The following is an 18,269-nucleotide window of genomic DNA, read 5'->3' as shown; positions in this document are numbered from 1 at the left end:
TTGAATGAATTAATTATTAGTTTATGAAAATACTCAACACAATGACATACAGTATGTAAAGTGACATGCAATTGTTGGTGAACCTCAATGACATTAAAAATAAAATTAGGCTTATGTGCTTGACATCCATCTTTGATTACAATGTATTTGAAATATTATCTATTCCTTATGCTTAGGTTGAACTGCCTTGGCTTGTGATAATTTAGGTAAGACCTCAGTCCTGCTGTAAGCACATCACAGATGAAAATAAAAAATGTATTTGTATGTATATTCTACAATTTCATATAGGTACTAAATTTCATAAAACTGTGCCATCTAACCCATGTACTCCTGCCTTACTGCACCTTTTCCCACATGAACAAGATGCACTTTTCAGCTAGAAAGGAGCTGATACCAGTTAAAATCCTCAGCATAGGAAACACTGATGACAATGCAACTATCTTAAAATAAGTTCAATTTTTCTGATTTCTCAGTTTCTTTTAAGTGTGGTTTCATGGTTTCATTTTTCTGGTGGGGGTTTTGTGGAGGACATGCAAAAAGCAAAAGTTGCTCTTGCTGATGAATTACGCTATGTATATTCGTAGAAAAAAATAAATTTTCACACAGACTCTGCTTTCTCATTGTTCTAATAATGTTTTGCCACATAAAAGAGTAAATCATGTTTGGGTGTTTGTTTTTTTATTCGGGTTTGTTTCCACAGTTGGCAGCTTTTTTAACATTTTTATTTAATTTTAGTGACATAGAAAATAATGCAACTGCTTAGAGCCGCACTACGTGATAAAGCTTACCATGTGGGAAACAGATCTTGCACAGTACATATCTCATCTTGTCAAGCCAGATAGGCAGTTTCTTTATTAATGGGATTCATTTGTACATACAAGTCTTACCACAGGTTTTTTTGTTATCAAGAATTACCACTTAAACAAAGTATGTCTTAAATAATGGAATATATGAGTTGGAATTTTCGCAAATGTGAGACATACAGCTACTCTGTGAAGACATTTGACATGGTTGTATTCTAAGCAGCTAAAGGCAGTATTAGCCTTTGATCCCTCATGTATTGGAACAACTTAGAATGCAATAATTTTAAAATCCTGTTTTCATGTATCCTTCAAATGCTTTGTAGGCTATCTAGGTCAGCGCCAATATAATTTCAAGTACATGTCAAGTTGCATCATTCCATGATCATGCTGTGCATTTTGTGGTGCTAGCAAGATTGAACTTGTCCAAATCTTTTCATTTCATAGTATAAAGACTTGCTGTGCACAGCTGGGATTCAGATGTTAAATACAGGAATCGGTTAAATATACCCTGTATTAAAATAGCTAACAGCATTATGATATATTGTTTCTGCTGCAACTCATCTATAGTTGCAAAGCTTTGCCAGTTCTGTGCAATGGTGATTTATTCAGATTACTTTGGAATATCCTGTAAAGTTGTCTCAGGTTACAATACAGGGTGTGACAAAAGGTATCTATTCTATCACCACCTGTTGAGGGTGGGGGCAGTGATCCTTATCTCTGTGGCAGATATTCTGCTAATGGGCCATCCATTGAAACCAGGCGGGGAATTGTTCTTTACCTTTTCACAACCCAACCTTCCTCCAGCGAGTCATTTTCTGCTAATGGCCCATTGAGTCCCACTGTGGGACTGATAAAATTACTTCATCCCGTTGGAAGTTGCTCCAGCCAGGGGGAAGAGCCCAACATTTCTCACCAAGATAAAAACAGAGGTTTTGGGACACTAAGGGAGCCCCTTTCTCCACTGGACTCCAGAGGAAAACCGGATTTCTCCACATCACCACTGGACCTCTGGAAGGAAACTGAACCTTCTGCAGGAGCACTGCTCCAACTAAATCACATCTGTCACTGCAAGAGGATGTAGCCACCATTTAATCGAACTGCTATCAACACCCTGCCTGATGGAGTGAAAGGTTGTACTCTGACTTTGTCAGGGCTTGGGGTCTGTTTCTTTGTGGCATTGTATTTCTATTTTAATTTCCCTAGTAAAGAACTGTTATTCCTAATTCCCATATCTTTGCCTGAGAGCTGCTTGATTTCAAAATTATAATAATTTGGAGGGAGGGGGTTTACATTCTCCATTTTCAAAGAGAAGCTCCTGCCTTTCTTAGCAGACACCTGTCCTCCAAACTAGGACAAAAGTCCATTTCCTTGTTTCTATATAAGACAAAATTCTTATCTTTCATGATGCATTTAGTTCATGTATATAATTCTATAAATTAAATCTTACATAAATTAAGATGATGCAAAAAGGGAATGTGTTTAAAAGACACAATTTACTCCTATTTACAGAGATGATTGTTCATGATTGACATTACTAACTCTATTCTCCTAGGATAAAAATAAAAAAGAAAAAAACAAAACCAAAACACACAGAAAAGCAAAAATACAAAAAAACCCAACCAAGCAAAAAAAACATCCCCAAAACAATTTAGAAGGTAGTTGGTTCACAATTCTGTCATTTATTTCCTGTAATTAAATGGAAAACATCACAGACCTCAGATATAAAGTGGGCGAAATTCTATCAAGAATATTCTATAACTTCTAAACCTCCCATATCCTTATCTTTCTGGTGGATACCTGACAAACCTTGCCTTTTAAATGGGGAATATAAAAACATCTCAGCAATTTTATAGTTAAATTATTGAAATCTGTAATAAAAAACAGATGCAAATTCTACTGTTTTCTGTTCTTTTGTGATTGCATTTACCTCTCAGAAAAAAAACATGTAATAACTCCCAGGCATGTTCTATGCTTACCTTTGTTAAGTGACCGAGCTCCTTAAGTATTCTAACCCATACATACACACAAGCATATTCTTTCAAGTTAAGGAAGAAATCGTGGTTTTGTCTTTGAATGGATTTTTTTTCTTTCCTCATAATTTTTCTGTTTCTCTGTCTGTTGTGTCTGGACCAACAGATCTCCTTAGCAGTAGGAAGCAGAATCTTCACTTGTGACTAAAACATAACCTCTGATATTTGCCCATGTGTTTATTTCCTTCCCAGTTTATCACAGGGGTCTGCCATCTACAGTCATTTGGACTCCAGAAACATTTCCACTGTGCAGCTTGAGCTGCAAAATTGTATTTATCCTTTATTTGATACAGCTCCACCATTTAGTTCCATGCTAGTGCTACTGACTTCTACTTTATTTTTTATTCTACTTTTTTTTGTTCTTGTAATCCAGCACAATTTCCCCAACTAAATGCAAACCTTTAAAGGCAACATTACTCAGAATTTATTTAGGGGATCTGCTGAGGCTAAGCACAAAAAAATCCCATAAAATGAAAAAACTCATACATAAGCTTAAGGGAATTGAACTAGCTCTTTGCTTAGAGGTGTATTTTTAAAGGAGAATGAGTCAATACACATTCACAGTCAGCTAGAGATGTTCTGCCCTGCACAGCCATTGTTTCAATTTTTTGAGAAAGACTCCCACTTTTAAGGGAGTAACATAATTACCTTTTGCTAGCTTATAGCAGTCTCCCATTGAATATGACATTGTGGGAGGCCGAATATGATCTGCCTCCCTCAGAAGGAATTATTTTTTGCTTAGTAAAAAAGATCCTTGAGCTATTAATCAGCACAAATAGGTTGAAGTTAGGAAGAAGAAATGGCCTCGTGGGCAGGGAAATGTCTGTACAAAATTGCTTTTCATTTGTTTGCTTACAGAGTTGCTGGAAATTTTCTGAAACTGTGAAAAAGCAACCTTGAGTTTACCTCCAAGAAACTGAACTGGGGGGTTCCAAGGACATAAATCACCGATATCCAAAAGTGAGACTGCAGTTTCTTATGGGATGGGAATTATATAGTGCATTATATTGTGTCATTAACTTGGGAAGCAGCTTTTGATCCACACAAACCTATGACTCAGACCTGCATAGACTGTTTATCTCAGTTTCATCTGTGACCACCTGTACAAAAAACTACATGGAAAAGTGCAAAGAATTACCAGGGGAAATAGTTTCATAATTTATTTATTTCTCACTAATCTCAAAGCATATTGACTTAACATCTCAAAAAGTATTGACTTAACAGGGGCATTAGCAGATCCATGGAGTTCTTCATTTTGAGCTATTTTTAGCCTGTATGGTATTTTCTAACTACATTTTAAAGTAAAAAAAAAAAATCTTTCCCTCCTCCTGCCTTTACATGTCTGCCACCTTCAGAAGTGAAAAGGAAGTAAAATTACAATCTTGAGCAATAATCAGGATAGTTTACACCTTTATGCAAGAATCTGACTTCTAGTCTTAGTGTTCTGAGTAGGAAGAAATTGCATGAAAATCAGTCTATCTCACTTGGATTGATGCCACAATGAGAGAAATCCACAACAGACTTTCATATCTGCAAGGACCTGACACTATCTACATGAAATGCAGAGTGAGAGTCACAGCCGTCTGAGCATTTGTGACTCAATTGCAGGCACTGTGTGCATTGGAGAATGTCTCTCCTCTGGCTCATGTCACCACACTGTTCTTCCCACCTGTTCTCAATTATACTGGTGTGCCTTGTTCTTTCTATCTACTGTCCCTGAATCTCTGGTAGAACTGAAGTAACTCATAAATAGAAGAAGCATTTTAAATTTCTATAAGAAATGCAGTTCATTGTCCCAACACCTGATCTCTAAAAATTGCTTCATTATAAGGATATATTTTCCACAGCTACAAACACACCAAGACTGGTTCTCAGTTTGCCATGAAGAATTGAATAGTTTAATAGAAAAATAAAACTAGAAATCATCATCAAGTTTTTGTGGGAAGATAAACTTCTTAGAGAAGAAAGTTATGGTTACAGAATTTAGAGGATGCAGCTTTGATTCACGTATAATCACTATGAAGAGGTTGTTTTCAAGATCACAACATTTCTAAGAATTTTACAAGCATGATAATAAAGTTGATGATAAAGCATCAATCTCCACTGAAAGGAATGATGCTCCAATTTTCCTATGCCATTTTGCATCATACTAAGCTCTCAAGTGCAGCAAACCTTCGTGGCATGGCTAAAACTAATCAGTGGATTAAGTGCCCTTTAGAGTTCATGGTGCTTCTACTCTCTCCAACAGCAGTGCTGAATTATGCTGCCTTAAAGCATTCATAGAACCTTATAGATTTACAGATTAGGAAAAAACCCCATCAGTTTTTCCACAATATTATGCACCATGCTTTTTTGACAGATGAGACTACAGATACTTTTTAAAGTCTTTTTAGATTTTAATAGATTCATCGTTTTTTTTAAATGGAACTTGGATGCTGCCTTTTGCATTTTATTAACTTGTTGTGAAGAAGCAATTTGTTGTTAAGGGACGATATAATCTGTAGGAAATAATAATCATTTAGCAACTGTTCCTTGAACAAAACTAACAGCATGTTTTCTCTTAAGAAAAATAACCATGCAGGAGCTTGATAATAAATGTGTGATTTGTGATACAAGGCAGATAGTGCTTTTACATCAAACTAAGCTGGATACCTGAAGAAAAGCCTAAAAGCAGGGAAGTCACAAGGAAGAAAAGTATAAGCTTTCTGTAACACATAATATTCTCAAGTTGTTTGTTGAGATCATAGATTTAAGGAGCAAAGGGACTAGATTTTCCTCCCTCTGTGAAAGGGATAGAGCTCTAAAGCCAAACTACAGAGGTCTCTTGAGAACTATCTTCACAGTCTAGTAAAACTACAGAGATCTCTACTGGAAGCCCCAAGCTCCAGTGAGGCAGCACAAAGGCCATCCACTGTTCATTTCTCAGCTAGCAAACAGTAACCTGATGTAACTGATCTGGAAGAAACTTACCTCTAACTTAAAGCCAACTGCAGTTCCTTTAATTAGACCATTTCACTTCATACAGGAGTACAATACTGGTGCTGCTTACAAGTATATGAATACTTTCTGATTTATCTTTTTTATTCTTGAAGGGAATGTCTGCCTGCCAAGCACACGTCTTTCCCTAATATGTTGGAATCCGTGTATTTTCCTCCATGTATTTCCACAAGAAAGGATATACTGAAAGAAGGTCTTACCAACTTACCTTCTTTTCTGTTTAAAACTCCACAGTAAGATCCTTCATCATTTAAACAATAAAGTTGCCTTTTGTGGTGCTCTATGACAGTCAGTGTGTTATTTATTCTTGTAAAATTACAGAAAATATTTGGAAAATCAAAACAGAGAAGAAATAATTTTTCAGGTAAGACAGAAAAGGAATTTATCTCTGGGGCACTGAGGCCATACTAGTGAATGGAAAAGGAATGGAAGAAGCCTATGACCTTGTAACACAGAATTTACATGCTGTGGAATCAGAAGTTAGTAATGACAGGGACCTGCTCCAAGGAAGCCTGAAGCAGCTGCTGCTCTGAACACCAGTCTCACAGGTTACGGGTTGCAGAGCAAAGGGGAGGCAGGGCTACACATTAGCCGTGAAGAATACTAGTGAAATTCAGAGCAGATTAGAAATTAAAAATCATGACATGCCTTTTACAGACTATTAAACCTGATTCTGAGGAACAGCTACAGGTACTTGAAGTTTCCATGACTACAGTGTTAATTAAACACATGGTAAAAAGAAAACTTCTGAGGATCGAGACTGCAGCCCTGAAAAATTCAGATCATATTTTCAAAGACCAGCTGTGTTTTCTGTTTAAGGTATTTAAAGTATTTATTGACTTTATTATGGTAATTGCTGTTGTCTTTTTTTTTTTTTTTTTTAAGGCCATTGAATCAGTAGATTCAAACATGGAATATTTTGCACTTACAGTTTAATTTTTGGAATCTCACAAAATCAATTTTCTTAATTGTATAGCAAACAGATTGTAATGCCTCCCACTCTCTAAATTTCTATCAGGTGCACTGTAATATGTTTAATTTTGGTATTTCTTTTTTTACCTCTGCTCTTTTGATTATACAGCTAGAGAGTAAACGATAGCCACTTTGAATAGTAGAAAAATTGATCTAATTTGTGATTAAGGTATCAGGTATGAGTGTATCTGTATTTCACAATAAAATGGCAAAAAATTCATTTGCCTCTCATTTCTGTTGCATCAAAAAATGAGTAGAAAACAACTTTTGATACAAATTAAATTATATTTTCACAATTGTTACAAGCTTTTCTCTTAATACCACCCTTTTCTTCCAACACAGTTTAAGTTGAGCGTGTCATGAGAACATTTAATTGAAAATTACTGTGAGAGGTTTATTATATTAATTAAAAATCAAACAATTCTAAAAATACTTAAAGACTAATTCTAAAGGTGCATATAACTACAACCATAATTTCATGTACTACAGCTACTCCATAGTACCACTTAATGTCTTAGTAGGTAGGAGGTTTTAAACCAGTTATTGTTGCAGTTACCTTTGTATGCAATGTTTAAACCAAACCTAACTATATCACTGTTTTCAGAAATCCCTTCTATTGGAGTGCATAAGAAATAGGAAATATGCATTCCTATATTACTTGCAGCGATTCCTACTATTTAATTTTTTCATGTCTGTAAAATAAAATATTCTTGCTGAATGTATATGTTATCTTCTCATCATGCTTTCAGTGATCTCTGCAACTACAGTGCTATCTCCTACATCAACCCTTTAATTCTTCATAACTTCTGGTGAAAGGCTATGGTTTTGATGCTCAGGACTCAGGTAGCTATTTTTTTCTTTCTTATGCTTTTTCAGCTTGGGAAATGAAAAAAACATATTTTTAAATTGTGCTTTTTTTTCCCTGATAATTTACCTTCCCAAATTGTCTTGGTATGCCTATTACGAGTCTGCATATGTATTTTAAAAAAGTTATCTTTCAGAACTAATCAAATAGTTTCTTACTAAAAAAATCTGATCATGATTTTGGGGGAATGCTTGTTCCAGGTATTGCTCCCTATAAATTACATGAATATAGCCACACCATGTTCAGTTCTGTGCTGTTACATTTCTCCAATACTCTCAGTAGATTTATAGCCCCTCAAAAAACTTCTCACACCAGGTTCCAAGGGACAGAATGAATATCACACAATTCCCAAATGCTATTTAACATAATGATGCCAGGATAATACTCTAGAAGAATTTCAAGTCCTTGCAATTAAAATATAGTCTTCTAGTCTTCCCCACGAGATTCGAGGTTCAGAGGAGGTCTGGAATATGCAGAGTTGTGATGGTCCCTACAAAAAGGAGGCAATGAGAAGCAGGGTCAGAATTTAATCAAGACTCCAAGGACTTCTTGGACTTCATCCTGTACAAACACAACTGGAGAGAATTATTTACAATAACTACAAAGTAAAAAATAATTCTTTTCGTAATCGGGTACATTTTGAAGATGTTTCAAAGGACTGTTTCTAACATAACATGGAGGAAACACACTCCAGCACAATGCAGAATTTTTGTTTCCAAATCATCCAGATGCTGGGAGTGTGCTGTGTCTCTCTTGTGGCACAGGGAACAAGATTTTCTTCCTATGGATCTGAACATATGGTGAGCAAGAAAGGGATAATACATATAAAGCATCTCTTCCTATGAAGGGTTAGCATGCAGGTAGGGTATGCCCATCTAGAGATGATTTTTATTATTTGTGGCTGTACTGTTAAGACGACATTCAGAAGGATTTATTCTTCACTGTGACTAAATCAATTAAAACTAAAAGTAGGATGTGGTTATATGCAACTCTGATTTTTTTCTGTCATGTATCTCAAGCCCTAGAAGGACATCAGAAATGAGGACTTCATGGGGTTTCCAGGTGTAAAATGACAATCTGTCTGGAGTCAGAAATTCTATTGAATGAAAGAATCTTAAAATAGGGTAAAGGAACAAAATCATCTGTATATCATTAATATATGCCTTTGTGTACATCACGTACATATACTTATATATTTACATGTTTGTGTACATATATCTGAAAAGACCGCTAAAAGTTTTATCTGTCCAATCAATCCCTCAGCAATCTCAAAGTTCAAATTACCTAATGAATTAGAAAAGTCTCATTGAATACAGAACATAGATTGCATTTGTCTACCCTTCAATTTCTTCCCCTCTCCCCTGGCAGGATGCTCACCCTCACAGGGATCCATCCCCTGGCCCCCACCAGGATGGTGTAGCTGCCCCAAGGCGCCAGTACACTGAAGTCTTCTGGTGTCAGGAGGTTCATCCTCCTCTCAACAGCCCTGGCATGGCTCACTTTTACTTCTGCACATCCCTTCAACATGGCAGGTGCCACTGAGGTCACCATACAGCCCTGGCTCACCCTGGGTTGACGAGAGTCCCTCCTGCCATGCACTGCCAGCACCATCAGGGCCTGGCCCTGTAGACCCCTGACCTCACGAGCATGGAGGGTCTACAGGTGGGCTGTGGGCTGGTGGTCTGGCAGCCCAGGCAAGGCTCAGGGGTGCTGAGAACAGGCATATTTACTCACCAGATTTGGGGATGAAGAATCGATATGTGACTACAGGTTTAAGCCTGGTTATGCCTGATTAAGTACAACCAAGTACATTAGGCACAAGAATTCATTTCTGTGACTCCTCCAGTAAAAGTTAAAATTTAAATAGCCTATTAGTCACAAAACACTAATGTATTCTTCAGAGAAATAATTTACAGTCTGTCTCTGAGTAGGAACTCTGTGCAAACAACCATGTTCAGAATTGATTCACTGTTACATTCAGTAAATCTATTTTTAATAGTGCTTGCTTTTCTCCACAAAGATGAAGAGGGAGATATTGGTAGAGGTACAAATGCATAACTCCAAGTGATAAAACTTCAGGAAAGTAACACTTCTTTGGTTTCCATAGTAACTACTCTCAAAAATGCCACCTGACTTGCATTTACACAGCACTCTGCCAAAACCCACAGTTCCTGGCTGACGCTGTCCCATTACGGCTCCCTGCCCACTTCCCACTTCTTTTAATAGTGCCAAGGCAGACTCTTTATTGGTTGTATCAGGGAGCTGAGGCAATAGAATCACACAGAGAACACAGCACAGTTGGGTTTTTTTTCCAACCGAATCGACCCCAATCATCTTCCCCTGCTCTTGTGAGGAGAAGCAAGGCAGTAGAGCGAGAGTGTGCCATCAGCCAGGAAAACAGAGACGGGCAGAAACACCAGGAAAGCTTAAAAATGAGACAGGTAATGGTTAAACCTATTAGCCTTCCTGTGTTAATGATCGTGTCCTCTTAGATGCCTACTGGTTCTAGAACAGCAAGTCTGTTCAGAAACTTATGCTCTGTCAGCAAACTGAGGCAGAATATAGAAAGCATTTTGAGAGTAAGAACATATGTTTTGATAGAATTAGTTATGAACCCTCTGAATTTTTTATAGAATACAGTAAATTCACGAATACAAGCTGCACTGAGTATAAACCGCATCGCTGGGTATTGGCAAACATTTTTGTCCATAAATAAGCCACACCCGAGTATAAGCCGCTCTGTGTTCGCAGCGAGGACCCGCGTGCAACAAAGTTGCCAAATAGTAACAGAACTGCGGCAGGGCGGGGTTTACTGGCTCGGCTTGGGCCATGAGGGCTCGGGGCTGCCGACAGGGCTGAGTGGCCCAGCTCGGCGCTGCCGCTTGGCGGGGCCGCTCGGGGCCGGCCGCCGCCACTGCTGGGCTCAGTCACCCTGGCCCCGCGCTGCCCCACGGTGGCAGGGGGGGCATGGAGCCCGCCGGCACCTGCGGCGGCCATGGGAGCCGGGGATGTAGCCTGTCTACTCCTGTGGCGGCGGCACGCAGGGATGGGAGCCCCCCGAGCTGCGGGGCCAAGCAGAGAGAGCTGCCCCGCCTTCCCCCGAGCCATGGGGACAAGCAGGAGAGAGTTGCCCCGCCTTCCCCCGAACCGCGGGGACAAGCAGGAGAGAGCTGCCCGCCTTCCCCACCCCCTGTGCTGCCTGCACAGAGCAGCTCCACTCGCCGTGCAACAGAGTAACAATTTGTAACAACCGCATAAATGCAGGGTTTTACTGGCAGGAGCTCGACTTTGCAGTTTGCACTGACTTGGTTTGCACTCCCAGAGTTGAAAATGTCAGAAAATTATTCACATATTGGCCGCACCTGAATATTAGCTGCATTTCCGGTATGGGAGCAAAATTTTGGTCAAAACGGTGCGGCTTGTATTCATGAAATTACTGTACTTACTACACTAGCTGAACATCAAAGTCTACATTTATTTACCTTATATACTACCCCATGTTATCATCAAAATAGGGAGTGTAGCTATGAAGAAGTCAGGTGATAAAAATTGTAAAGTACAGTCTATCTTTGTCTTGAGAATGAAAAGGAGAAAGGCTGCTATCATGTTAGCTTGGTGAACAAAAAATCTTCTATTTCAGGACTAAAGTGATTTCAATTTTGAAGTGATTATTATTATATATATTATTGGAAGGCATTTGCAGGATCAAAAATTTATCCAAAAGAAGTGGGCATGCCTGCGCAACCGCAACTAGCCTGCAATAGAGACGCTACAACTAAAAAGGGATAATACTCATAAATCTATTTCAATGTGATGGACTAGAAATATTTGGGGACAAGGGATAAACATGGCAAAAAAACAATCCTTCCTAAAGTGTTCTGGCAGGCTGGTAAGGCTTACCCTGCAATAGTTTTAATAATGGTCAAATAGATAAAATGATTATGCTTTGAGCAAAATATATGCAAAGCAATGAGACCTAGATAAGAACACTACCATTAGCTTATGCATGATGTGAAGGAAGCACAAATTGTCCCATCAAAATAAGTACCAGAATTTTACAGGGCTTAGCTTCACTGAAGTACAAACAGGAAGAAGAAAAATTGCTTTGGAACTTCCTGGAAACAAAAGAGAAATACAATGTCCTCTTGGTTTTTTTGAGTTTTTAAGTATCTTGGGAAAATAAAAATTTATAATATTTTGAGCATGTGCACAATTAATTGTGTAGCAATTTACTTTTCCTCTTCAATCACATGAAGATATTTTGTATGCTGAGCTTAGAGAAGTATAATTATATTTTCCTCTCTGGTTTCCCTCTCCTCATGAATTGAGCCCCTGTGAATAAAATGCAGTCAACTTCTTTCATTTAACATAATATTTGATGATCACGAAAATAAAAGTTAAAATGCACATATTTTCTTTTAAAATCTCCTTCGTGAAAATATCCTCTGAAGATTACTCTCAATCTTTACAGGAATATATTTAAAAAATAAATAATAACAAAACATTATATCATACATCTTTTTACATTAAGGTCACATATATTGGTCTTTAAATTCTGGTTTTATTTTTCATGTTACAGAAAGAGAAACAGAGGATTAAAGTTTCTCTCAAGCTTGATGTTTATACAGGTTTTTGACTCTGCATTATTTTGAATAAGTCACAAATGCTTTAATGTGTACTGCTTTCCTGTTGTTTTGGCTTGTGTCCTTTTTCACTTGTTTTATTTATATGCACCAGGAATCCATAGAGATGTATCACTGCATTTCCAGTTAACTCATGAAATTTTTGATAATCATATCTTGATAAACATATCAAGTGTATCTGCCCTTGTTTTTCCTATACCTAGCTTTGATATGCAACAGTGAGCAAACACATGGAAAATCAAGATGTTAATGCATCCTACAGGCAGTGCTTTTCTTTCAGAAGTGAAATTTGAGCTGCTTTCAGAAAAAAAGAACCCAAAACAAGACAATTCTTGAAATTGAAAATAACATTCTTAAGTACAGCAGTTTGATTCATTATTTGAACTGGATAGGCAATCCAGGATATGAGACTATGAAATGAGCATTCTTCAATGCAAATAAAAGGAAATGGTTCATTTTTTTTTTCTGGAAACATTTCTTTGAAGAGTTCATGTTTTCTTGACAGATTCTCATCACTAAAAGCACTACTTCTGTCACAATTTCCAAGTAGATATTTGGATTTGGGATCCCTAGTCTTTGTATTGTCACAGCCCAATTTTTACATAGGTATGAAGCAAAACCTGATGACATTTTAATAATAAATAAATTTAATGACTTAAAGTAGAAAGTACTTTCCTTATCTCCATCTTTATATTTAAAATCAAGTAGAATTAAGTGAAAGGGATTAAATTCTGGTTAAGGTAGATTCTCATGCCACACTTTTCACCAAAAGATCTGGTCACATTCTGCTGTACAAAACTATATGATGCACTTCTGTCCTACATAGCTTTCTTTTTGAGGGTTGGATGATAATGCTTGCTTGCATTAGATAAGAAAACTCATGTGGTAAAGGAAGAAATAGTGTCCATCAAGTCCTTTGGCTTCTGAGAAATTATTTTCTGCTTAATTTCACAGAATAACTAAGGTTGGAAGGAACATCTGTAGATTATTTAATCCAATACTGTTCTCAAAGCAGTCTTCTAGAGCAGATTATTCAAGATGTTGACTAGTTGAGTTTTGAATATCTTCAGAGGCAGAGTCTTACCATATGTCAGGGCAACCTACCCCATAGTTCCACTACCTTCACCATAAAAAACCAAACCCAAACCCAAACAAATAAACTAAGAAAACAATAGGAAAAAAAAGTGTTTTGCCCTTGGAGAAATGGAATTTCTTGGTTTGAAGATGCCCTTTTCCTCTTGTGCATTCAATGGGTACCACTGAGAAGAGTCTGATTGAATCTTCTTCATTCCCCCCATAACAGGTACTAACGCACAATGATAAAATCTCTCTGATACTTTACATCTCCAGGTTAACAGTCTTTATTCTCCATCTACCTTTGTATGATTGGTGCTCTTATTCCTTCACCTCCTTTATGGACCTGTGCTGGACTTATTCCAGGAAGCTCATGATTATTTTTTCAGAGAGAAGTCCAAACCTACCTGCTTTGAACACAGAAGTGGACTCTGCACTCAATGTGTGGTCTCAGCCAGAGCTGATTAGTGGTAGGAGCCTATCCCTTAACTCACTGCTGATGCTTTTTCTAATTCAGCCCCAAATACTGTAGACTTTCCTCGCCACAGGGGTGCACTGCTGGCTGATGGTCAGTTTGTTGTCCAACAGCAAGCACCATCAGGTCTTTTTCCGCCAAGCTGCTTTCCAGCTTGTTAACCAGTGTGTACTGGTGCATGATGTTATTCCCCAGGGTACAGAACTTAGAATCTCCTCTTGTTGAACAACATGTTATATTGTGTTCAGCTTAAAGTCTGCGGTGGTTGATGGCTTGGTGAAAAGCAGTATTACAAAAAATTTGATGAAGCATTTGGTCTGGCTACAAAATGAAATTGTTTTTCACAGGAATGTAACACCAATCTGAAGTGACATCACATCTGAGTTCTCACAGCATTTTTCCTCCCCAAATGTGGAAGCATAGTGATTAAGAAAATAGAAATGCAGCAGAAACATATACAGAAAAAAATAAAAGTGGTACGATATTTCTTCATTTGCTGCTAGTAAATTATACTTGTCTCTCTTAGCAATGTTTGCATTCAGATATAATTTCTTAGATATCCAGAGAATTTTGAAATAAAAGGTCATACGTGTTCATCTTGTATTCCACAGTTCAGCCCAAATAACTCATACCGGTTGTTACCATAGTAAACTTGTAGCTTTCCATAGTAAAGTTGTATATATGCCTGTAACATATATATCAACTATACAGCCATAGTCTAAAGATTTCAAGTGATGAAAACATATCCTAATTATAAGTAAGCTGTGATAAGATTTATTTAGAAATTAGTATGACACAGAACTATGTTGGTTATGTTTATGATATCATACTGGTATAAAAGCATAAATGCTTACGAGTGGCTCAGTTCCAGTAGTTACAGCTTAAAAAACGCTGCATTTGCCCAAGAAAAGTAAGCATCTACAATACATCTGGTTAACTTAGATAAGTGGAGTGTGAGATTTTGAGCAGAGCAGTATGACTTCCTGTAACAGCACCATTGCATAGAAATTACAAGATTAAATATAGCACCTGATTTTCCACTGTCACATAATTTAGGATAGTGATAATTTAGAGAAGAAGATCATGGAGATTACATAGGGATGTAGACAGTGAATATCTGTGTCCTTTTTTTTTGGTGTATCACAGAAATGCAGAGTTAGAGCTCATAACCATTTTGTTCAGAGCATGACCGTGGACGACCAGCAGAAGCACAGGGAGACATGGTTGGTGTTTATGTGCTAAAGGTGGTGCTAAACTTGGAGGCCTGTAGGAATGATCAGGAAAAGATAAAAAAAAATGTGGAACTAAACCAGGGGTTTGAATTTGTGTGAAGCAGTTTTCAGAAGATGACTAACTGCACCATAGATTGCAAAACTGTTGGAGATAAAAGTGTAGTGAGGGATATCAGGACTTTTAAGTCTTGTCTGGCAGAATGGCATTACTGGAGCAGGAGCAGGGTTGCTAAGCATGCAGGTTGATTATGTGAATGCCAAAAAAACATTCTGGTTGGTAGATTTTGCTGTGTATTTTCACATAGACTGCCTGAGTTTCAATCCCAGTTCCATTTCCAGTAGTTCTGTGAAATTTGACAATTATTTTTCTAAAAAAGAAAGAGGGACTTGAGGGTGGCCTGGTTGCAGGATGGAGATTAAAGAATTCTGTACCACCAAGTTATATCTAACTTCTTATGCTAAGATGTGAAATTAGAAAACCATAAAATTCAAAATTATAATATACTGGCTTTAACCTCAATGCACTAAAAAAAATTTTTTTTTGTACCAAGAAGAACTTGATGTACATTTCTACCTGCACTTCCTATTAATATATGAAACCTTGTCAGGAGATGCAGCCAGGAATGATAGTCTGCCAAATATAGGTTGCATGTAAAACAGTGACACTTGGCACAACAGAGGAATTTTCAATGCAACCATCTTGGCGTTTTCTCTTTTGCTAAAATGTTGTTAAATGGCTACATTTTTCTAGGTCCTACATGTGAGAGCTACTGCCTTAGACTGAGATGGAGAAGAGGAATGTGTGGCAATGATTGGAAATAGGATGTCTAGTGAGTTTGGACGTCAAGTAGGGAGGTAAGTAGGAGTTCAGCTTAACGTTTGGCATGGAGGAGTTCAGTAGCATTTTTGTTCAAAGATGGAAAGAACTGATTTTGATGGTAGGAAGGAATCAAGCACAAGAACTCTGGAAGAAACAGTCTTCCCTGAGTGTTTTCTTGTAATTTATAACCTGAGGGTGAGTAAAGGTAAGTGTTTTCGACTTTTAACAGTAACAGTGTAATTCTGACATCATAAAAAAAGTATTTTAGACTAGATGAGTGCATGTTATTTTCCAGCATTTTATAGCAATATACAATATAGTCCTAGGATAAAAAAAGGATGCATGGTGCAAATTAGAACGTGTCTATGCAGTTTCCAAATATTCAGTCTATATTTCTGTTTTATAATCTCCCTAGATTTGTGATTTCTTCCCTTAGGTTTGCCAAGAAAAGAAGAACCAGCATGTAGGCCTTTGATATATGCTCCAGTGCAAATGATATAAAAGAAGAATTAATTTTGCCTCATTGCTTTTCTGCAGCATACAATAAAAAATAGTGTTTTCTGATTATTTGGCAGTGCCTTTTGATAAGCTCTAATTGAAAAGAATTTTTGTACAACAGTAAAATGTTGATAACAAGAGATATGTGAAGCGATTGCCTAATTATTTTCCTTTTTTTTCATTTGAACACAATTTTAGAATTATGAAAGTATTTGCTTTCAGGATGTGTTTTTACCATTTACTGTAGGAATTACTTTACAAAAATGTAATAAATTTATGATGCAAAACATCACTTATTCAACTAATTCTTCAGTGACCAAGCCATGTCAACCTTTCATTTTCTTTGTATGTTAGTAATATGCAAGTGTTTTCTCTTCTGTTTTCTTAGTATGTTGATACAATCAATCCAAATGCCTAAGCTGTTAGGTAGTGTGGGATAGCAAACACTGCGCTGCCTGCAGAGTAATGCTGACCCTACTCTTTCGTCAGTCTTGATTTACTGGCAAGATCTTTAAAGTTGCCACGAGCAAGTGAACTGTGACTGATGCTAAAAGACACAGAAGGTAGCAGCTTGACCTTTTACTTGATTTCTTGGACACACTATACAACTGCATGAATAATGAGCATTTATTTAGTGATAGCTGAAACAGTGAAATAAAAAAATTCCTGCAACAATTTGAATTTGTTGGCTTTTAAAAAAACTTTCTTCTTTAGGAAAATCAATGCCTATTTTAAATGAAACATTGTATCACAAATGCAGGTTCTCATACTCAAAAAGGAAGTACAGTAATTTCACCTGATTCTAAGTCGCATGTCCGGGTGTCGGCAACGTTTAGGTCTTTGTCCATGTATAAACCACACTGGAATATAAACCGCACTTTCATTCGCAGCGATGATTCATGTGCAACAAAATAACAAATTAGTAACGGACTTGCAGGATCACTCGCCCTGGCCCTGCACTGCCCTGCGATGCTGGCAGGAGGGAGGCACGGAGCCCACTTGCACCCATGGTGGCAGCGGGAGGGAGGTACGGAGCACCCACCTCCCCACCCCGCTGTGGGGCCGGCAGGAGGGACCCCCCCCCCGCACTTCCTGCACGGACCCCGCCTCCACCCTTCGCGCAACAGAGTAACCAATTTGTAACAATCACGCAATCCCAGGTTTTACTGGCAGGTGCTCGGCTCAGCACCTCGGCTTGCACTTCTGGGTTTGGTAATTTTCGAACTTTTTTCATATATTAGCCGCTCCTGAGTGTAAGCCGCATTTCCAGTTAGGGAGCAAAATTCTAGTCAAAATGGTGCTGCTTATAATTGTGAAATTACTGTAAATTCTTTTTGCTGAGCAACTACATTGATGAAGATTTCTAAACAGGCAGTGTAGTTCAAATATATACAGACTCGTCCTCAATTAATTCTCCAGACTTGATACAGTTGGACTTCTCACTGCTTGAAAGCTCAGCTCTGCAGCAACAGTATTAGAGTGTCACATATTGTGTGAACATAGTAACTCTTAGTGGTACAGGTACAGATGAAACTTCATTGTGTCTTGCACTGCTTATTGAGACACACTCAAAAGTATGTACATTCAGTTGTTTTTACCTCTATGTATACAATGCAATTTTTCTTCAAATGCAATAACTATGTATCACAATTGAAAACAAACAAACAAAAAAATAGAGATGGTAGCACAAAGAGAAAAACATCTTCACAACATCATAGAATCAATTGGATTGGAAGGACTTGTGAAATCATTGAATCCAATCCTTGACCACAAGCCACCTTGCCAACTAGATCATGCCACAAAATGCCACATTTGTTCCTTGAACATCTCCAGGGATGGTGACAGCACCACCTCACTGGG

General features: G+C 37.7%; 1 long non-coding RNA gene across 1 annotated transcript; it reads left to right on the top strand.

The window, feature by feature from the left end:
- The first annotated feature begins 6,562 nt into the window (after positions 1-6,562).
- LOC117007129 lies at positions 6,563-16,545 on the top strand. The gene is made up of 3 exons (XR_004420093.1): positions 6,563-6,649; positions 15,843-15,946; positions 16,348-16,545. It is a non-coding gene; the product is annotated as an uncharacterized LOC117007129 (long non-coding RNA).
- The last annotated feature ends 1,724 nt before the right edge of the window (positions 16,546-18,269 follow it).

The sequence above is a fragment of the Catharus ustulatus genome, chromosome 1, assembly GCF_009819885.2.
Source record: "Catharus ustulatus isolate bCatUst1 chromosome 1, bCatUst1.pri.v2, whole genome shotgun sequence".
NCBI lineage: Eukaryota > Metazoa > Chordata > Aves > Passeriformes > Turdidae > Catharus > Catharus ustulatus.
This window is presented reverse-complemented; position numbering and strand designations above follow the sequence as displayed.